Below are 23683 nucleotides of genomic sequence, written 5' to 3'. Positions count from 1 at the left end.
TCAATTAATGTAACAGTTATCAACAAGTAAACCATTATCAGATTTTATTTTAAATGGCAATTCCCTTCTGCTCAGAACATTGTGATTATGGCTTCAATTACTTAGGATCTTCCTAGTAGTGTCTTTAATACTGGTATTGAAGAATGGGATACTTTTGCTGCTACAATCTTTTTTTTTTTTTTTTTTTTTTTAATAAATGAAATTTTTTTTAATGTCCCTATCACTAAAAACCTTACTTGAATCTGGGAAATTTTCTGGAAAATGCTGAAAGCTAAGTCCTAGATTCTGAAGAGATGTAATAAGTAAGAAATATAAATAAGCCTAGTCCTAACAATTCATTTAGACTGGTGGCATATTACACTAATGCTAAGTGTAAAAAACTCTTTGGAATCTCTGAACTTAAATTTACACTGGTCAGAGGGAAGACTATTTACAACTATTGTTTCAAGATTAAATGATTTAACAGGGACAACTAATGGTACTGAAATTTTCAAAACCTTAACAACTGCCATCTACAACCTCAAACTGAGAAATTCAGTCCAAGGGAAAAAAAAAAAAATCTTTCTTGATTCATGACAGCTCAATGCCCAAATGGATGACAATAATTTCAAACACCTGTGAAGACCATCTCTTGCATTTTTTTTGTCTTCCACCTACTTAATGACTGCAATAAAACTCTGGACTTGATTTTTTTTCCCCTGCAGATGAATAGCTCAAGCAAAACACTTGGGGTGAGAAGTACATACATTTTAGAACACTCTATAAGAATTACAGAAATAAAGAAATCAGAACACTCCTATTTTTAACAATTTAAGAATATAAACAGGGAAGAAGAGTAGACTAGACGACCAAAATTTCAAAAGACAGTAATAATTTAGTCATTTGATTCACTGTCACATGCAGTGAAAGTCACACAATGATTTGGGGTTGGAAGGGACATCAAAGATCACCTACTTCTAACTCCTGTGCAATGGGCAGGGACACCTCTCACTAGACCAGGTTACTCAAAGCCCCATCCAGTCTGGCCTTCAATACTACCAGGGAGAGGGCATCCACAACTTCTCTGGGCAAACTGTGCCAGTATCCCAGGACCCTCACAGCTGGAATTTCTTCCTAATGTCTAACCTAAAACCACCCTCTCACAGCTTAAAGCCATACCCCTCCTCCTATCACAACACATCATTAGAAAAAGTCCCTCCCCAGCTTTCCTATAGGGCCCTCTTTAAGTACTGGAAAGCTGCTAAAAGGTCTCCCTTGAAGCCTTCTCTTCTCCAGGCTGAACAACCCCAATCCTCTCAGCCTTTCTTCAAAGCAGAGGTGCTCCAGCCCTCTGAGCAGCTTCACAGCCCTCCTCTTGACTTGCTCCAGCAGCTCCATGTCCTTCCTGTATTGAGGGCTCCAGACCTGGACACAGTGCTCCAGGTGGGGTCTCAATACAGCAGAGTAGCTTGGAAGGATCACCTCCCTTGACCATGCTTCTTTTGATGCAGGAGGCCAGGATATGGTTGGCTTTCTGGGCTGCAAATGCACATTATCGGCTCATGTTGAATTTCTCAGCAACCAACACTCCAAAACCTTCTCCTCAGGGCTTTTCCCAATACATTCTCTGCCCAGTCTGTATTTGTACTTCCAAATGCCCAACTCACATGCAGGATCTTGCACGTGGCCTCATGGAACCTCATGCAGGTTGCATGGGGTTCCTCTCAAGCTTGCCGAGGTCCCTCTGGATGGTGCAATTTCCTTGACAGTTTGTATTAATAAAAGCTGCAAAAACATTTGAGGCATTTGGAAAGTTGTAAATATTAGCACCAAAACTTATAACTGGATGTGTAGAGCAGATACATATCACAGATGTTAACTGCCCTCATCTACTGACCTATAACTGAAGAGAACAATTTTGGCTATATCTCTATTAGCCCGTAATCTGGAGCAGTAGAAATGGATCAGTGTATCAAAGCAGCTGGTGCTGACACTCCTGTGCTGGCTGTTTGATGATTTAGTTTGGATTAGATTTCATCTGGTCACCATCACACAGACCATTCAAAAATTTCCCAGGATTTAGTAATTGATTCAGACCTATGTATGTACCCAGTAGGAATAGAAGGGCACTCTTGCACCTGGAGCAGAACTGTCAGACAAGTTTTCTACAAAAGGTATGTAGTTCAGACATGCTGAGAAAGTGTGTGAATTCAGACTAAGCAAAGCAGGTGCCATCTCAAAAACCAGTATACTTGAGGGCACTGAAATACTCCAGAAAAATTCTGTATGCTTTTCTTCACAATTCCTTTTCACAAAACAACAAACCAAAACCAAACCAAAGAAATCTTTGCCCTATTCCAGAATTCAGCAGATGACACAGAACTGGTTATCCCTATCACTTTGGCTCCCTTCACTTCATTAAATCTTTTACATCCTTCTTTGTCCCTTAAATATTTTACTTCTTCTCTTGTTTCCCCCTTATTTCTCTCAGATTTTTCTCTCATTTGTTTCCTCCTATTTGTGCCATTGAATACAGCAAGACAAAACTGAAGATTCCAGCACCTCTGAAATTTCAGACAGAGCTGTCAAGTGTTGTTTTTTATCCGGATATCTAAATGGTGTAGAAGGAGGCAGGGATGCAAGTACAAGAACAGTGATTTAATTTGCCCTAACTCAAACGAAATTTAAAAGGGCTATATATGAACATGTGTTTGCCTCAATAATTCCAATTGATCTACAAATCCAGTGATAAGCAACGACGTAAATTGAGAAAAATCAGATTAATGACACAGGAGTATTAGTCTACTGCAAGACTGAAATTAGCCTGGTTCTAAACATCATCACAACAAGAAGACCATGGCACATATGCAAATGGAAATTAATTAAGCAACTTATATTATGGAAGAACTTCATTATAGAAACACTAGATAGAAATATATTTGGCGTATACCTTTTTACCTTGGGAGTAAGACCAGGAATATATTTCTTAATCTTTGCCTCTTTTTTTTCTCTCCTTTCTGGGCTGTGTCATTTGTAATTTTCCAGATTTTTGCAAATGAAAGAATGTGTTTCATTCTATTTGCTAAAATGTAGGTGAAAAGAAAATCAGATCTCTAAAGAAATTCCTAAAGAAAAGCTGTCTTTTAGAAAAAACAAAAAACCTATACATTTATATATAATGACAAACTTTTTCACTTCATTTTGGAAGCTTTCTCCTATGTACACATGGGCTTCAAAGCAAAACCCAGTGTTTGTGAGTAATTCTGGCTTAAGTAAAAAAAAAAAAGCAGCAATTTCAGTACCACTAAATACAACTTACTCCACTGATTTTTTTAAACCCTACGAAGCATTTACAGAATTTTTAGTATAAATTCTAAGGAGCAATAAATTGTTCCATTTACTCTTGTACTGAACACAAATTTCCTCTTCCCATAACACATGAACACCAGACCCTTCTGAGTCACTTCAACACAAAAAAAGCCCCAAAATATTTGAAAAAGAAGTTCACTGCAGTCCTAGAATCATCAAAAGGAAAAAAATGGAAATGTTAAGATTATCTTCCACGTTTATCCTGGTTTGAGAGGACCAGGACAGAAAAACCCTGCCTGGGACACCACCAGCAGCTGCCAGGCTGTAGATGTATATAATGCTATAATGGGGAGCACCTGAGCCTATGGAAGGAGGGGACAGGTCATGTGACCTAAAGAAACCAATCACAGGATTCCTTCACATGATGCTCAGTATAAAATGGTTCCCAAGAGAACCCTCTTGGGGAATTTTCTGTGGCTGGTGTGCTAGCTGGGTTAAGGCCTTCCAGCTGCTACCTGGTTTCTGCCACTGCTGCTCTCCCTCATTTCCTCACTGGAGAAGGGCAGCATTTACCAAGACAGGACACTTTCTACCTACTCAAGGTTTTCCAACTTTAAGGTCTCTCTCCCCTATTCCCTTCTTCCCTCTGGGAGTGAAGTGGGAATAACAGAGAGCATCTGTCACTGTCCAGCTACTGTCCAAACCATGACAATACTATAAATTCCAGTTTCAGAAAAAGAAAGTGGAACTAGAAATCACCAGACTGTCTGGCAAGTATGTCTTCATTTGTTTCATAATTTGAATCCTTAGACAAGCAGGGTGCTGATTTCTCCCACAAAGCACCTCCCTCCCATCTCTTCCTGGCATAGCAGAGAATATCTTTGCTATGGTCAGCAACCCCACAACTTTAAATCATTATTTTAAGTCAACTACCCTCATCCCAATGGAAAACCTAGGAGAATCTCAGAAACAATCTCTTTTTTTCCCCTTAAATCTCAGTTAGGAACGAAGAGACCATTTTTTAGACAATGAGCTTTCTATACCTTTTAAACAAATTTTGATTTAATGGGTTGCAGTTTTCACTGTTGTGGGCAGAGCAACCCCAATAATCACAACCCAGATAACCAAGTGCTCCACAAGACTGTATTTTCCATTCCTCATGAATGGGCTCTGATTGTGCTGCTACTCCTCCTTATTCATTGCACTTCTACAACAGTTGTATAAGAACAAATCAGATTAAGACAGTGGATTGATTTCACTGTTTTCCTGAGTAAATGTAGTTTTGTACAAGAAGTGGTATGGGCATATTTCCCTATTACCACAAGCATTCACACCTGTGCACAGATCTGTAAGAAAGACTATAACAACTTTCAAATCACCCTTCTATTTCTACATCTGTGTCATAAGTATTTCTTAGTTATTTGCTTTTCCTGCTACTATGAAAAACACTAAGGAAAATACTTCTTTATAAGTAAACACAAAAGTTCTGTAACTTAAGAACCATTTTAAACTGAAGATTTGCAATTAAAAAAAAATATCTCTGAGGAAGAAACCAAGTATAAGAACTAATGAAAGCGTCAATGAGAAAAAAAACAGCCCATGGAGGGGCAAGCAGTAAATAAAGCTGAAGTACACTCTAGAGAACAGGAATTCTTAATAAAACAAAGCAGGTCCTCATGGTATGAAAAGATTAGTGGAAAAGCAACAGCAAAGATGCAGAGCATGCATGAGTTTTCAGGATGCTCATAAAGAAGTCTTTTTGTAACTCTGAACCACACACAGTATTTGTTGTTCAAAACAACCTATTTTACCATAAGCTGTTCTGAACACAAGATTAGCAATAAGTAAGAAAAATCAAAGACTACAGAAGAGTTGACTCAAAAATGCAAAAAAGTTAAGGAAATCCACCACTAAAGCAGCATTTGAAGGACAGACTCAACAGTAAAGGGGAGATGTGTGGAAAAGCCCTGGTAGTGTACAAGAAAGTCACCTTATTCAGTGTTTGTACCTGACATTACAACAGAGTGGAAGAGATGAGGCCTGTTTACCTCCCACAGTCCAGTTAGGACATGCTCAGTAGCTCAGTCTGGTTATGACTAAGAGGATTTGGAATATATCTACCTCATCTGACTTGGACAGAGGAAATTGATTTAGGTAAATCACTGAAGTGGTACAGAGCTTGGGATGGCACCCAAAAAAAAAAAAAAAAAAAAAAAAAAAAAAAAAAAAAATGTCCTTCATGGCATACTCAGACACAGGCTGACTTGTAAACTTTTAGCTGAAGCAGATATGTAACCCAAAGAATTACTGCTCAGTGATTTAAGTCTTGCTAAATTATAAGCAACTAAAACCAGGTCTCAGAACAGAAAGCATCAACCATCATTAACTACAAACAGTGCTACCTGCAACTCCATTCCCTTTCCTTCATGCACAACCAAACGTCTCCAATGCATGATAAGCCTTTAAGAATATAGGAAGGTTTTCTGCCAGCAAGGCAGAATAATCCACTTTCAGCAAGATTAGCACAACATCTGATCTACCTAAATAGGTCGGTTTCTTGGCTTTTGTGCTGTTGGGGTTTTTTTGACCCGATTTAAAAAAAAAAAAAAAAAAAAAAAAAAGTATAAGAATAATATCTACTTATATAGAAAAAGCATTTAAAACCAGACATAACAGCTACCTGGGGGCTATGGCCATAATCTTCATGATCCATTGAAACAAAACCTCTTTGATGCTTATATGATGTACCTTAAACCCTTAAACTACCCTGTCTGCCCTGTGCTTCCCTTTGCATGACCATGGACACACAAAGCAACTGGTAACCTTACAGCAACAAAAACGAGCATCTCTTGGCCCATTTTCAGCTGGATAGTACATAGTGTCCAATCAAGGAAGTGGGGAGATGCAACCCTTTCACAAGCCAGGTGAGATGTCAACAGAGATATTACCACTTGAACCTATTAAGATGCAGTCTTTTCTATGTATTCTGACATTAATGGGTTATTAAGCTCACTTCCACTTTAACAAGAGCATCTGTGGAAAAAAAAAATGCACCCAAAAAAGCTGTGAGCAGAGCAATAGATATGCACTGCACCAGATCCCTGGGAGAGGTATTATCTCAGCCTCCAGATACCACAGAGCCACACTGTATTGCTGGGGGAAGTGCCATCATGAGGGGTTTGGGGTTTTTTCCTTCTAGTTTCCAAGACAGCTCAGGTACAGTTACTTGAATTGTTTCATTCCATGTTCCAATGTACAGAATGAAAGCTTATTAAAAGCTTGTTTGAAGTTTATTCTTGCCCCTCACATTAATTTAAATCTCAAATTAAAGTGGAATGTCTAACTTGCCTGAGGTTGAAAAGGAGATACTTCTGTTTAAAACATTACTGTTCTAGTAGCAATAAAATCTACATACTTACTTAAATTACCCAGAAATGCATTGTGCCTTGTAGAGTGGGTGGATAGCATTAGTAGTCCAAATGTGATGTCATCCGAGCAAGTCTTCTTTGGCACAGTCTTCTGAAAAACAACAACAAAAATCCCCACAGTTTTATAAAGATTAATCCATTCAAAACAACTTTTAGAAGTGAGCACTTGATTTCTGCTGCTTATTCTCCCACCATTTCAATCAGTATATTTCCATCCTTAAACTGTCCACAATTCTACTTTGCAATTCTTCTGTAATGAAGTAAATTGTAATTGTAAATGAAGTAAATAATGAAGTAAATACACATGCAGAACACTGCATACCACCTTTTATGTAGCTCTGGCACTGCCTGAAATCCAAACCTGTGAGATAAGTGCTACAGCCTAATGCCAACAGTAAAGTTATAGTTCTAATGCTCCCTACAAAACATTAATATTACAATTATTTTATTACAATTGCTTTGAGGTATATTATGACCTTGCAGAGCATCACTAATAGACAAGGCAAAATTCTGGAAAGAAAACACATCAATATAATCTTAACTGTGTACTGCAGTTCAAACAGGATGTGATCTACATCAGAACTCAGTTTAAAACTCTCAGAGGTGCACATACACAACAGCATAACAAAAACTCAAGTATCTTTTCCTCACTAGTGATAAAACAGTAAGCTGCAAATAATGATACATCAGTAAGCTGTACTAAGCAGAAGATAACTATACAATAGGTATTTCTATACACAAACTTCTGTTTATTGCACAGAGAAACAGCTCCCCATCTATCACAGATCACAAATTCTGTATTTCTACATCTAGTGCTGTTTTTTGAATACACATCCACTAATTTAGTAATACAATCTCAGTAATGAAGAAAACTACTGCCAGTTACCACTATTGATACTTTCTGCTCAGCATATCTATGTGGCAAAGTATATCCTTTATGCTATACAGAAATCTACTTCTTTCCAGTGTATGCAAGAATAGGCAGATTTCCTCTGATATAACAAAAAAAGTAACTTAAAACTCCTGTTCTTTACCATATAGAAAGAAGGAGCTGTCAAGCTGGGGAGAAGGTGGTGAAGAAGGTCTACCAGACAAGTCTGGTGGGATAAGATAGGTAGACCATCAGCATCCACTTATTGACTTGTCTACATGAAGATAAATGAAATATTCTTATGTTAGAAAACTATGTCTTGAATCAAATACCAGTATACAGATAAGAAACTGCAAACCATATGGAGCAGGAAAAGTGCCTAGGTGACATTTTAAAAAACAATATATACAAGTTTGAGATATTATTTTTCATTTCTTCTGTCAGCGATACAAAGATTAATATAACTCAATGTAGAACAACCATTGTCTATATAATTGTCCATATAAAGGTAGTACCAGTTTAACAGAAATAATTAAAAAATACATTTCAGTTAATAATTTTTTTGTAATAAAAAACATTTGTGATCCTTTTGACTTAGTTGAAATGGAACTGCCTCAATTACCTTTGATATTAGAGGCTTTTATAGCCTTACCTCAATTGTGCTGGGACTCAAAAAGTCCTCCAGCACATACAAAAACTAGGTGTAACAGGAGAATGTGACAGATCAACATGAATGCTTGAGACTGAATCATTAGGCACAGTTGCCTGTTGTTTTGCCTCACTTTGAAAGCAAATGAAATTGACAGATAAATTTCTTAAAGGGTTGAAATGATTCTTAGTACTAGAATTTGTGTCCTGACTTTCCAGCCAAACTGATAAAACCAGCACATTCCCAAATACTCTTACTGTCTCATAGGTTTTTTTTCTTCATAAAAAAAAACCCCCATTGATGTAACTTGTAAGTTTCTACGTATCTTTTTCCTGCCCTATTTCCTAACACTTTCTCATTACTCTTCATCTTGACACAGACTACTCTTCTAATTTTATTAAGCTTTCCTTATGTTGCCAAATAATATAATTTTCCCTTTGTTCTTTCAAATCTCTATACTATTTGGGCTTGCTTTAAGCTGGTTTTTGTTTCTATATTCTTATATTCCTCCTTGCTGATCTACCTTATTCTGTTCTTAGCAACGACAAATTGTTTAATTCACTTATTGTGACTCACTTATTCATTTGATTCCTTGTCCCCTTTCTGAGGTCATTCTCATTTTCTATGTCAGTGAAATTCAGATCTCAAGCTCTTCAAGGCTTGGAACTGTATCTTACTATCTATGAAACAACATACAAAGCTTTAATGTAGCACAAAATGTTTAGCTAATGTTTCTAAGCTTGGAAAAAAAAGCCAAACATAACAGAAGTACAGAATTTTAACAATAAAAACATTTTCAGAAAGTATTTTAAGTAGAAATGCTGAGATGTTAGATAGTTATCATCAGAACTACTATGCTAGTTTCACCCTCAACCACAGAACTGCAAGTAGTAGCATGATTACATATAATCAATGTTGCTGCTGCAGATGGCAAGAAAAACTTTATTAAATCACATCACTACATTAAAATTGACATTGAGAAAAGTGTGTGTGTTTTGGGAGGGGAGAATCTGCATTCCTATTCTGACAGTTCTTGGAAGCTGTGATTCATACTGCTACTTGCTTTTCTACTTGTAGTCAAAAAAAGTCCAGTTTCCCTTGGAATATATGTTGCTACTACGAGAGCTTTAAAATAAGTACAAATTACATTCATGTAACCATTTTGCAATCCACTATGATACTTCTAAAATGTTTAAATATTTTAATACTTGGAATTAGTAAACTAAAAATTCTGAATACTACAAAATTTGTGAAGAATCTATTGATTACTGAAGGCTTCAAAAAGTATATTCGCTATAATAGAGCAGGGAATTCTCTCATGAGAATGAGAGATGCATGAAAGTAGCAACTTCATTAAGTTTTATTCACTTTTACCACCACCAAGTCTATCAGAAGATTCAGTAAATCTACCAGCAGGACAGACTAAAGTTCTCCATTGAGACTTGATAAAATCTTAGAAGTTGAACATAATGATGTAAATTTCAGTCTGCCATTTATCATGATTAACAGGTAATACAAAGAGAGGCAAGAACAGAAAGAACAAAAACCATCATTCTAAACCACAAATCCAGCTCCTTCTGGTTTTCAACTCCATGTTGCAAAACAGAGGCTTACAGGCTTGTGAGGTACAATCTTTTGTTCCTGTGCTGAGAGAAGCCCCCTCCCCCCCCTTTTTTTTTCTCTTAGTAGACATATTTTGTACAGTACATGTAAACAGAAATCTTTAGACAGTACCCCCCCAGTTTTATCTCTCCACTACTGTGGGCACTTTATCTCTATGGCCTTCAAATGGAAAAGTTCTATTTATTAAGCTCGTTATACTTTCTTTTCTTCTTTAATACTGAAAGTGAGGTCTAAACTCTAGTCTTTTCAAAGAAATACATCAAAACCATTTCTCCCCAATGGGAAGATATTAATTTAATCACATCTTAAAGCTACTAAACTAAGAGTCAGGCAACCTAGTAACATGTTCTGATCAGGACAGTAATTCCCTGGTTAATGGTCAAAATACCTTTCACCATCTTATCATTAAACTAGGGCTTTAGCAGGCAGTAAAGGAGGGTGCTGATAGCTTAGCCCCACTCTCTGCTCCTCAACAAGAATCAAGCTTCCCCTCCCATCCTCCCTCTGACACACAATATTCTCAGTCCCCAGCCTCTTCTAAAACAGCTCTATGTTCTGCCTGTCTCCTCAAGCCCTCTTGGCACACACAACCATCTCCTGTTCTATCCAACACAGACCCAGCATGTGCTGAAAAAAAACAGGTCAGTGCCAAACTCACATTGCATTATCTCTCTCTCAAGAGAGTAGTGACACGTTTCTCTCTATCCAGTTTGCCTATTTTCCCCAAACCTGTAGGAAAATTATGGTCTTTGGGATTTCTATCACTCCTACAAACATGGTTGCAATTGGTCAATGATTTCAAAAGCTACTGGTGAACACGTAAGGAAAAAATGAGAGAAAACAAGGAAAAAGCATAAATCACGTTTTCTTAGGAAACTGGCCTTTAAAAAAAAAGGCAACTCCCTACAGCTTTTAATGGAGAAAATTTCTTGGCTGTTTACTGAGCCAAGGGAATAAGCAGATTTTGGCAAAATATTTTCTGATTTCTCTGGCTTTTCACAACTTCACATTTAGGTTTCAAACATACCTTTAGGGGACTCAACACGAGGAAAGTTACCCCATGTCCCCCGTAACGTATCTTTAAGTTTTTGGATGACTGATGAAAACTGAGATAAATCCAGACCTTTAGCACTTCTCTGACAAAGCCCACCTGAAAAAATTTTGAACCTTCTATCCTATCACACCACTACAAGTCCACCCTCTCAGAATTCACGACCACCATCAATCTGATGGAATATTATTCTGCCAGGTTGTGTAAATTGCTAAATTATAGTCTTTGCTAGAAGAGATTATTAACAGCGGGGCACAAAAAGGAGATTTCATATGACAGGATAAACAATTCTAAAGTACCATAGTGAGGGACACCTGCATCTCTCAGCGAGACTTCCGGAAAAGTTCGTAGAGATGTGAACCATAAAGGTAACCAGTGAACACAGTATTATGTCCTCACCTTCACTGCTTCTGAAAGCCTGGGACCCAGGTAAGGTCTCTGTTCTTGACACACAACCCTGGTCTCTGTTCTTGACATACAAAGCTAAGCTTTTCCCATCAAAACAAGAGTAATATATTCTTTCAAGACACCAGCAGGAGGGGAAAGCCGTGCTCTCCTTCTGCCCAGCAGCAGAGGGTTACAGCACAGTAACCTGGAACAGAGAAATCCAAAAGCCAATTTCCACTTTGCCAGACAGGGTTCAAACCATAATCTCTCAGCAGGCAAACTCTCCACAGTGCACTGGCAAGATGGATCAGCTCATAACTTCTCATTTCAGAGGCAATCTTCAGAACATAGAAGAAAAAAAAAGTAAGTGGAGCTGCTGGACACTGCAGAAGTATACATATCTCTCTAAGGAGAAGGGCACCCAAGCAAGAGAGGTGAGCTTCCAGTTCATAATCACATTTAAAATTGGAAGAAAATATAAAATAGTTTCTGGACTACAGGCCAGAACACAGGAGTTCACCTGTTTTTTCTCCAAGAAAATTACTGGCCTAGTATCTCTTTTTTTGGCCCAATTAGAATTTAATTGTCTTGTATACAAGGAAAAGTAGATTTTTAGGGTTTGGGGTTTTGTTGGTTTGTTGTCTGCTTTTTATTTTTAATTTTTTTTTTTTTTTAAGAAAACATCAACAAAACCTCTTCCTCCTCACCCCTTTGTGTTTCTGAACAAAAGGGAGAGTCACCACAGGGTTTTGGTCAAAGTCCAATCCCATAGGTGTGCCTGAGGTGTGGTTTGAACATGCCTTTGGACAAGTGGATGCCTAATTTACAGATTGCCTAATTTATGAACAGTAAACAGATTTAGATGCCAAGATGCTCAGTTGAGACAAGATTACAGAAGATCTAAATATGAACAAAACTTCAAGGTGTTCAAAAAACTCTACTAGTGAAAACCTAAAAACCTGTAAAATTCAGACAACACATGGCTACAATTTTATGTGAGTATAGACACCCAAAACACATCCAAATCACAGTTTTGATTCCCCTGTGTTAATTTATGAATCTGGCCATACACCAAAATAGTGCACATTAAAAGCCTTCTCAAAGATAACACGCAAATATCCTTTTTAATGAAGGTCTAAAAAGATCTCCATAAAAGAACATGGCCATATATATTTGCTTTTAAAATCTACTTTAATTGGATCTGCCTTACTCCAAGAACTGTTTTCTTCTGTTTTAACATAAGCATTTATCTTGTTGCACCAGGTGTCATTATCAGTAAAATATGAGCTTCAGAACTCAGGCTCTTACTTACCCTCCAATTATTAAACACAGTTTTAAGAACAAAGCATAAAAGTAGCAACATTTATGCCCAATTTGGCTATATTTTTAATCATGAAAATGAGGAATGCCCATAGTATCTACCAAGCTTCATAAGTTTCCTTCTCTAAATAAAAGACTTTATCAGTCATGAATCTTGTACCTAATTTTTAAGGCTCTATATTTAATAAATTAATACTACTAATGGTGACTTTATAACTCAGTGATGCTCCTCAGAACATCAGTGCAGAGTAAGAAAACTAATGCAGTGATTTTAATGACAAAATGTAGCAGTTGGAAAGAGTCCAAAGCATGCAACACTAAAGTGCTGCAAGAATCTGAGAAGCCTTATTGCTTCCACATAACACTAAATATATGACAACCACAGAGCATGAAGACTTTTTACATATATGATTACATATTCTGAAAGTGGCTGTAATTAAGAACTCATATTACACATAAAAAGCATGGTAAGAGAACATTAAGACTATCAAATTAAACACTCAGGCGTGAGGTATCCCGAAATAAAAGTGGCCTGTGCATTACAAAGGAATTTTGTGGCAGCAGTAGGGGTTGAGAATTCAATCCTTCAGGGCAGCACACAGCTGCATTAACCATGAGCCTCTTTCCTCTTCTATGATTTTGCATTGCACATATTTAACTCCTGCAACAAAAGAATAAGGGAATGTCTGACAGTTTCAAATTATTACAGACCCCCATTAACGGAGTTAACAAAATAGCCAAGTGGTATGGTAAGCTTTTTTTGCCCAGGTGGGCCACAGAGAGAAATTAATGAGGTATCTTCCCAATGGACACAGCCAACTTTGCTTGTCAGTTACACTGAGACAACAGAATCTTTAATTTCAGATTCTGCTACATGACTGAAGGTGAGCTTCTAGACTTCTCAGTTTTTATTCTGAAAGACCACTAAATTCAAAATAATAATACCAATACTGTTAAAAATAATTCAGCATTAGTAGAAGAAAAGAGAGACAGCTGAATGGTTTGGCAACTTTATGTCGTTGGTCTCAGAGATGTTTTTTTCTCCTCCAGAGATAAAGCTGCTTTAATACAGCTACTGCTCTCCCAGCAGCCAGGTGACTTTCCCCTGTTCTTGATCCACCCCTTCAGTACTGACAGTTCAGCTTTCAACAGGGTGAACCACCTCCATTAACATACAAAAGTTAAAAATACTTTGCAAAATAAACAAATAAAAGGCAAGGATGGCATTAACAACCACCTCTGTCATTGCCATGCAAGTATCTACTAATGCCTTCTGTATCCTCAGAAACATTTCTAGATCTGCTTTATCACCTGGCATTTCCAATTTCTGGCCTTCATATAGAACCTAGTGCTTGGGAAGGGCTGAAACACTTAAATGCACTCTTTTTTTACTTCAAACATCTACGTCTTTTCCTCAAGAAAAATTAACTGATTACAGAGTGCTGAAAAGGAAGTCCCCCGAGTTATAATTCAACTTCTTCCTAATTATATCATGTGTTTTGTATTAAAAACTGTGTTAGAACACTGGTTTTCTATCAAGCCATATTCTTCAATTTACTAAATTAGACTGAAGCCGTAAGACTTCAGACAGCAAATTACACATCTCTCCTGAAGGGGTGCACATCTAAAAAAGGAGCTGTTTTCAAATGATGGAATTACCTAGAGGAGAAAACTGTATTTTTGATTAATTACTATTTTTCAACACAAATCTATTATTTTCAGTAAAAAATTCACAGCTTTTCAAGTTGATAAGAAATATTTCATATAGAGAACATGTAAGAATGGCAGGGGTGGAAATCACTACTACTCATTTGCAACTTCAACTTTTTGCACAAATCTAGGGAAAAAAAGCTCAAAACTCTTGAAACTAGCAATTGCCTTGGCAAGAGCAATCTATTAATGAAGATTCATGACTTCAGTAAAATTCTATGCTAAAAAGATAATTAACCAACACTGCAAACAAAATTTAAAGCAATTACAACTCATTTTTTAAATTGCTGAGTACCAAGTAAGTAATATTTGCTACAAAAGAGAGTTTATGGGGTCCTTGGAACATTAAAAAAGAAAATGCTCTCTGCTTTCATCACATCCTTTCATTTTTGCTATGTTTGTTAAACTTTTCTATACAAGAATATGAAGGGAAGAAACAAAAAACAAGACATGGCTGAATGACATGTTGAACTACTACCTACCAACCTTGGACTTGTTTCCTTTTTTCTGTTTGGATTGTTTAAGAAGAGGTAATCTCTTGACTTACCAACAAAATACTCAAATCAAAAAAAAACCAACCCAACCCTAATCCAAACATATAATGTTTGGTAATCTGAAACCAGTGTCTGTAACACCTTTGAGGAAGTATCTTAAATGGATATATATATACACACATATATATATATATGTGTGTGTGTATATATACACATGTATATATAAACACATAGTATATATTAAAAAATAACTGCATAGTTACTTGTCAAGAAAATGCTGTCTAATTTTAAATAACAGGGCTCAAACCCACAGATTCTCATAGACAAAACCAATTTCATTTCTGTAAGACTGAACAGTGTGAAACAACTGCAACTGTTCCAATGAACTTTCCCAGGACTACCCCAGTTGAGGTGTATTTCTCAAGCACTCAAGTACTTCTTTCCCTAGAGTATTTAGAGTATTTGCTTAAACAGTCCTCTTGCCTTCTGGCACACCTGTCACCCAGAGCAATGATCGAGGTTAAATATAACCACATTGAAAAAAAAAAAAAAAAAAAAAGTAGTTAATTTTAACCTGGATCACTTCCCCAACCCAGTTACCGGACAGGGTTCCACGACCCGTGGTGCTGGCACAGCTGAGGGGGGCAGCAAAGAGGTGAGAGCTGGGAGCAAGGAAGAGACGGCCTGGTTAACTTAACACTACCGCCAAAAACACTGCTTGACAAGCTATGGCATTAAAAACAAAACTAAAACTTACTTTAAGGAGCCAGAGGATCAGGATCTATGATCAGTCACTCCGCCTCTACATGTCACTTCGTATCCCAACTAGAAATCTGAATTTTCCCGTCCCTTTTAGTAGGTCAACTTTTTAACACGCACATGAAAACAGATGCCTTACGAGAATCTCCCTACAAATACGTCTGATAGTTTACAAGAGCTCCTCCTCAAGAATAATTAAAAAAAATATATTCCAAATATATATCCAGGCCTAAAGTAGAGAGAATCTGAAAGTGAAGCAAAGCAAAAAGCTGTATCTACCTTAACAGAAACACAAAAATTAAGTACCACGGATTTCCAGTGCCTCGATGGATGTGTTGCACAGACAGAGTATTTGACAAACTGATTTTAGAAAGCAGGGATGCACGTAACTCGGGAGAGGGCCAGAGGATCCTGAGGAGTCCACACGTTTAATAACACGAACACGTTTTAAGCACCACAATAAAGTTATCAGAGAGGAAAAAAAAAAAAAAAAAAAAAAAAGGAAAAAAGAAGCCCAAGAAGTCCGTAAGTGAACCCTGCACCCCGCAGCTCCAGTCCACCTGCCGCAGGCAGCCGTGGTGCCGCAAGAGCGCCGGGGCACCCTCCGGCCGCCCGAGGCCCGAGGCCCCGCAGAGCTGCCCCGCCGCAGGGAGGGCCCGGGGCCCGTCACAGCCCGGCCGCCTCCTCACGGCCCTGCTGCCGGGTGAGCACCTCCCGCCGCGGCCCGGCCGCAGCCGCCCGCCCGCCCGCCGTGTAAACATCCCCCCCGCCGCTCACCGCGCTGCGCGGAGCCGCCGCGAAAAGCGTCCCCCACGCCTGGGGCGGAGAGGACGGGTGAGCCCCTCCGGCACCCACCGGACGAGCAGTCCCCGGAGGGCAGCGCCGGCGGGCGTGTGCCTGCCGCGGTTCTGCACGCCCCACCGCCGAGGGGCCGACGGCGGCGGGGGATACCGGGGAGTCCCTCGCCCGCCCTGTCTGCGCGCAGTCCGGGTGGCGGGGGCGGGAGCGGCCCGGGCGGGCGCTGGGCCAGGCGGGCAGGGCTCCAAACGTGCCCGAGAGTTGTGACAGGAGCAAAGTGGGTCACCGGGCCTAGCGGGTGCCCCGCGAGCGCCCCCCGCCCCCGGGGTCGGCCGCCCCCGCCCGCGCCCTGCCCGGGGGCAGCCGCTGCCCTCCCCGCTTGCCGCCACTGCCCTGGCAGCGGAGGACCCGCCGGCGCTGTCAAACTTTAACGGCCGCCCTCCGCGGCTTCCCCCGCCTTCCTCCCGCCGCAGGAGAGCCCGTCCAGGGAACGCCGGCGCCGCAAGCGCGCTCCTTACCCGGCACGGCACGGCCGCTGCCCAGCCCGACCCCTCCCGGCGAGAGCCGCTCCCCTGCGCGCAGCCCGGAGCCCGCCGCCGGCACAGAGCCTCCTCCAGCGGCGGCAGCGGCAGCAGCCGGGCCCGGGTGAAGCCTCCGCCGCCACCGCGCCTGCGCCGCCGATCCCAGCGCCGGCGGCCGCGGCGCCTGGCGCCACCGCGCGTGCGCCGGGGCTCCCCGCGCGCCGCAGCCCCACCGCCTCCGCGCGCCCGGGCCGCCCTCGCGCGTGCGCGGCGCTCCGCGAGGCGGCCCCCACCACCCGCCCCCCCGCCTCCCCGCGCATGCGCGCCGCAGCGCCCGGGAGCCCGCGGGGCCGCGAGGGGCGGGGCACGCGGCGCTGCGCAGGCGCGGTGGGCGCCGCCGCTCCCTGACCTCGCCTGACCTCGCCTCGCCTCACCCCGCCGCCCTCTGAGCCGCTCCTTGCCCCGCTCCCCTGCGGGAGGGAGGAAATGGCGGCGGCCGCGGTACCGACCGGCGTCGTCCGCCGGGGGCGGCGCTCATGTAAGGTCGTGTCCCCGAGCCTCGGGACCGGGGAAGACCGTCTCGGTGAGATCCGGCAGCGCTGCGTCCCCGCCTTGGAGCGTCAGGGCTCGCCGGGCTGCGAGGTGGGGAACCGGGGAGCGGGGACGGCGCCCGACCACGTTCCGCCTCCGGGCAACAGCGCTGTGGGACAGCCGGGGTGGCCTGAGTAGCCTCCGCCGCCGCTCAGCGGGATGCGCCGGGGCTCGTCTGGCCGGCGGGCGCGGCGGAGCCCGGAGCTGAGCCGTCGGAAGGGGCTCTGCGGAGCCGAGGCGCCTCCCTGCCGGAGCTGTAAGCCCGGTACCGAGCCCCGTTCTGCACAGTGTCTGAACGGGTGACACGGTGTGCCCGTCATACGGCCTTCCCAGAGAGGTATGAGGAGCATCTCGGATGCCCCCCGGGAAGAGCTGTGCCAGGTTATGGTAGGGATAGAGGCAGCCTCGCCACGGCGTGGTCGGTGATTTCCTTTACTGCTGTGTATGAACTGATAAAGCTTAACGCAGTGGCAGTCAGACCAGCACGTTTTGCTGTCTCAGCCCTTTTGTCCGTGTACAACGCTTTTCATACCACTTCTGAAAAGCAGGCTTACCTAGCATTAAGAATAAGAAATAACTTTTGCCGGGTTGGAAGTCTCAACACTTACTAAAATCTTAAAGCTTTTAGGATTCTGTGCTAAGACTGCACGGTTTGTACCGTTTGTCTTGTACTAATATTGGCTGGTGAGGTCTGGGAGATTTCCGTACCACCAAACTGAGGGGAGACTCTCAGCGAGTGAGTTTCTTATTTTCTTAATGAAAAGCAGCATTTTAAGTCCATTCTTCTCATTTGCCAATCCTTACACTTTGGAATATTTTTTCATTTGGCTACAAGGTAAGAGTAATTGTGAACTTGTTAAACCAAAGTGCCCTGCATGGGGTTAATGCATTTTTCCTAGGCTACACAGGGATGAGGTGTAGATTTGTTCAGAAATTGTATCATTTCAGCAGAGGAAGACACAGCTGTAGTAGGAGTTAGTAGGCAGCCTCTGATAATGAAAGTTGGTGTTCCTGTGTGTGTTGGCAAAACCTGTAAAACTCGTAAGATGTGCCTGTGTTACTGACTTTGCTGAAAAAGTTGTGAAACAGCCCAACTAATAAATACAAGCAGCATCAGATTCATCAGAGATATAACTTAATTGATACTGTCTGTTTTAACTGATACAGTATCAGTTGTGCAGTTTTTCTGTACAACTACTAGGGATTCCAGCTGTACCTGGAGGGGTAGTGTTAGTGTAAACGTGTTATGCATGCAGCAGAACATAGCAGCAAACTGTTTTCTGTAAAATAAACATTGCTCAGTGGTAATGGTATTTAAATATTCCCAGTTTTCTTAGTTACAATTTTTCAGTTGCTCTCCTAATCAGTTTTGTACCTGAAAGTGTAATGTGTATCTATAGAAGCTTAATGAGTGTTTGCATCTGGAATGAAGTAAGGAACTTGACTTGGCTACAAAATCTTAAGGATTTTCTTTCTGGATTACTGTTCAGGTACATCGGGTTCCCCATTTGATTCACCTTGTGACCACAGTCTTATGCAAAGGTATTGTAGGGACAGAAACCTCTTTAGCAGTAATGCTCCTAAAGAGCTAACCATGACCTCAGTTTTTCCACTGGAAGAATTTTAAAAAGCATTAGTAAAAACACTTGTTTTTTCTGTTACTTACCAGTTCATAATAGTCTATTTCTAGCTTTCAGTTGAGGTAATTCTGATAGAAACAAAACTAAGAATTTCATTATTCATGCAAAGGATAATGTTTCTATGATGAAATGTAATAAAGATAATAGAATCAGCAGAAATGGAAAATCGAGGAGAAAATGCAGAAATATTTTAATCAGAAACGCATAATTACCAGAATTAGAGTATGGCCAAGAAAAGAAACTAAAAATAGCATCAAGTTATATTTATTAATATCTTTAGTAACCATCAGTATTTCTTCAGAAAAATAGAGACTGTACTGTTTCCCATCAGACCTTGCTTATGTGGAAGTGTAACACCTACATACTGCAATGTTGCAGTATCAAATTACTCCTTTTTGGCTTGCACCTGATGCATTTTAAGATTTGACAGCATAGCTGTGGAAATCACACACATTTCTATTTTCTCGTGGCCAAACCAAGGTAATTTTAATTTAATGCTTCTTCTGTTTTGAAAGCATTTTAAAGGCTTCTGAAGGAACAGGACAAAAAGCTCATAAATGGTGTGGTATTTTATGAAGCTACTCTCCACTTAGAAATGCCTTGCAAAGCACAAGCATTTTGGCAGACACCATAGCAGGAGGGAGGTTCACAGCTAAGAAGATGCAGGTGGTAGGATCTTTTTATAGCAACAAACACTGATATTCACCTGACCTGACTGTGGATTCCTAACTCAAGGCACCAATGACCTATTTACATTTAAAGCCACCAGTTAGCTTTCTAGTTCAAAGTGGCAGATAAGCAGCTACCTCTGCAGTACATCTACTAGTTGTCTCTTTGAATCTGCAAAATAAAAGTTTCTAGAAGTGGTATCTGCCAGTAAGTATCTGCTGCTAGTGCAGCTGTATCCTACTGGGTTAAGAAAAAGGCTAATGTTAATTTTTCTTGTTCTTCTTGGGTATCTTATGTGCCAAGTGCTAAGTGAACTGTTTGTGTATAAAACAATGCATAAACCATGACAGCTGTATATAACCAAATTTACATTAGCACATTTAGATGACTTTTTTTTAATGATGAGTCACTGGAAAAATAACAATACAATTGTATTTTGTCACTCATAATAAAATGCTAAATAAGGAATGTGGTCTCTTCATGTAGTTTTGCTTGTCTACAGCTGTACTCTAAGCTATTTTGTTAAGAATATGTTTAATTTTTTTAGGAAGGAGCAACTGATCCAACTATCAGTATTCTAAAATAGTGAGATTATCTTAGGTGCTGGAGAAAATTCTTAAACACCTGTCAAATTAACTACTTGTCAATGGATTCACAGCTAAATCCTGATTTTATTTCTTTTTATATATCATTGGCTTTGGGTCAGTCTTTCAGTGGGGGAAATTGGGAAGGTCTTTGGCAGAACAGAGCTTCACTGCAGTCATTTCACTGAGAATTATAGGAGTATCTTCTACCAGTGCTGGATAAAAGGAGGATGAAAGGATGGATTGGAGTCCACCAGTTAATACGATCCCCTTCATGTTCCATTTAAGCAGAGTTTGTATGAAATGGAGAATCTAGAGATAGTGCCAATGACAGCCTGCTAAATGGATCTAGACTTTCATTTACTACCTCAGTTTTCTTCCACTGATCAAATAAAAAAAACCACAAAAGTGAAACAAAACCTTCTTTTAAAAAATGTTACCAAAAGACTTACCAAAGGAGTGAAAAGCTGTATTTTAATTAATTTATATCAGAACAGATGTGCTGCATTAGAATTTTCTCAGGTAATAGCATCACATCAATGCATTCTGAATTGTTGACTTCATGAGCAGAAATATTTCTCACTGACAGTCCTCTTACTGTCCTTTTTTAAGTTTTAATCTAGGTTGGTTTTGATTGCTCCAAGTTCTGCATGGTTTCCATTCAAGCTCTATAAGAACAAATGACAATTTATTCTGATAATTGTAACAGATTCTCACTTAAAAGGAAAAGGACTTTAATAAAAGACCAAACTCCATCTCAGCAAGAGAAAATAGAGCCATTCTTGTGACAGCCCAGCTTTATCTTGGTAAAATATCTAACTCTGAAATTGCAAAATATCTGTATTTACCCAATATTCTTACCACAGAATTACACAAACTAATTATTTGCTTTGACCTGTTCATTACTTACTTAGCTACTGTATACAAATAAAATCATCATATAAGTAAAAAAAAAAGGGGGAATTATTTTTTTTTTGTTCCCTGTGGACTATTAACCTTTTAGTTAGGATTTTTGTTGTAATGGACTGAAATTCAAGAAGCCGATTTAGCCTATGTATCCTCGACAAGTTCCAGCAGCACCCTCTGGTGGCCAGAGGCAAGTGAGGCAGTTTTAAAATCAGAATCATAACAGTGATTTGGGTTGGAAGGGACCTTAAGGATCATCTACTTCCAACGCCCCTGCCATGGGCAGGAACACCCCCACAACACAAAGTTTCTCCAAGCCTCATCCAGTCTGGTCTTGAACCCTTCCAAGGAGGGGGCATTCACAACTACTCTTGGCAGCCTGTTCCAGTGCCTTACCACCTGCACACTGGTGTCTAACCTGTATCTACTCTCTTTCAGTTTGAAATTGTTGCTCCTTGCCCTATAAGCTTGTTGCAAGTCCCTCCCCAGCTTTCCCATAGGCCTCCTTCAGGTACTGGAAGGCCCCTCTAAGGTCTCTCTGGAGAAGGCTCTTCCCCATGCTAAATAACCCAAACTCTCTCAGCCTTTCTTCATAGCAGAGGTGCTCCAGCCCTCTGAGCATATTCGTGGCTCCAACAGCTCCATGTCCAGCTTGGGGGCCCCTGAGCTGGACACAGAACTCCGGGTAGGGTCCCACGAGGGCAGAGGAGAGGGGAGAATCACAATCATTGAAAGGTTGGAGTTGGAAGGGACTGTAAAGATGATCAAGATCATGTCCCTTGAGCTTCTGGCCACCCTTCTTTTGATGTATCCTAGGAGACAGTTGGCTTTCTGAGTTGCTGGCTCGTGTTGATGAGCTTCTCATCAACCAACACCCCCAAGTCCTTCTCAGGGCAGCTCTCAACCCATTGGCCACCCACTCTGTATTTGTGCTTGGGATTGTGCTGACCGAGGTACAGGACCTTGCACTTGGCTTTGTTGAACTTCATGTGGTTTGCACAGGCCCACAACTCAAGCCTGTCAAGGTCCCTCTGGATGGGCTCCCTTCCCTCAAGGTCTTCTAACATAATTTCAGACTTTCATGCTAATCTTCAACAAGGTAATATAGTTTTTAGTTTTATGTTCCTCAGTATCAAATTTGGGAAACCTGAGTAAGGAACATCTTGCATAAAGATTTATCATTTGAGACAAAGCCAGAAAAAAATAAAGCAGGTACTAACTTTTTCTGATTCTGAAAATGAGATTGGTTTGAAGAACTACCATTACTTATACTAATTTTTATGAGACAGTTTTAAAGTAACTCATGAAAATTGGATTGTAAAAAACAGCAGATGGCAGTCTTCACTGGTAAAACTACTTCAAAGGTAGAAAAGGAAGATGCCTCACTGAGACTTGCTGAACTAAAAGCAGCTATTATTTTTACTAACTGAAAACAAGAGGCTTTTTCAAAGAAGGCTAAATAATATATGTACAATCCTATTATAATCTAGCAAAAATTAATTATAATTGAGGTTTGCACCCTCCACATAATTTTGTGAATCATTATCTTCCTATGAGAACAAAACACTAGATTCACAGTTCCAGCACTAGAATTATTTTAGTAATTTTAACAGCACAGAAGCAGTAAGTACAGGTAGAATGAGAAAACGTTTTGATCATATTAGCAATTTTATTCTGTGTAAACTGCATGTCTCATTTTCTCACTTAAGAGTACAAAGCTATGCAGAACTTGGCAGAGCATTTTGTAATGAAATACTGAAAAATATATGTGAGTGTCCACTGTGGCTAAGACTTCTAAGTCTTCATACAAGCTGCCAAAGTTTTCTGAATGTCAATTCATAAAACATACTGACCCTGTATGATATTGTAAGTAAAATGATTGGTGTTCTCCTATTAAATAATTGAATAATGTTGTGACACAGTTATGCATAAGCACATAATTACACAATGACAGCCTGGCTGGAAGGCACCTCTGGAGGTCACCTGGTCTCATCCCTCTGCTCAGACACAGCCACCCTTCAGCAGGATGCCTAGGAATGTGTCCAAAGAGCTTTGGAATATCCCCAAGAATAGAGACTCCACAACCTCCTTGGGCAACCATGCCAGTGCTCAGCCAGGGTTTAGTTTTAGGGCTTAAGGGTTGTGGTTAATGTTATGGTTAGGTTTTATGGTTAAGGTTAGTGGTTAGCAGTTAGGGTTAGAGTTAGGGCTAGGTCTTCTGAATGATAACCATACCACATCTGTGTTCTTAATAGCCCAAAGAAGTTACCCATTTTATTTCAGTTGAATTAAAGATATTTCTTCAAAACATGCAATTTGTTCTGTTTTCTTTTGTCAGGGAATAGCGATTCTCTTTTTTTTCCCCAACCAATGTAACATTAGTAACCAAAGTTG

At 40.5% G+C, this 23683-nt stretch overlaps 1 protein-coding gene across 6 annotated transcripts in view; it reads right to left on the bottom strand.

The window, feature by feature from the left end:
• CLOCK (clock circadian regulator) overlaps window positions 1-17049 on the bottom strand; it is a 60796-nt gene extending 43747 nt beyond the window's left edge. For 2 of the 6 annotated variants that reach the window (XM_071743509.1, XM_071743512.1), the window contains exons 1-2: window positions 16897-16918; window positions 6708-6807 (exon numbers count right to left, since the gene is read on the bottom strand). The gene's annotated coding sequence lies outside the window, so the exon portion shown is untranslated. Of the gene's footprint in view, window positions 1-6707; window positions 6810-16357; window positions 16572-16896 lie in introns of those variants that run through there. The other 4 variants (XM_071743514.1, XM_071743513.1, XM_071743510.1 and 1 more) reach the window with 4 other exon arrangements.
• Window positions 17050-23683: the final 6634 nt, after the last annotated feature.

The sequence above is a fragment of the Heliangelus exortis genome, chromosome 4 (assembly GCF_036169615.1).
Source record: "Heliangelus exortis chromosome 4, bHelExo1.hap1, whole genome shotgun sequence".
In the NCBI taxonomy this organism is placed as follows: domain Eukaryota; kingdom Metazoa; phylum Chordata; class Aves; order Apodiformes; family Trochilidae; genus Heliangelus; species Heliangelus exortis.
The sequence above is the reverse complement of the archived record's forward strand: the minus strand, read 5'-3'. Positions and strand labels throughout refer to the sequence as shown.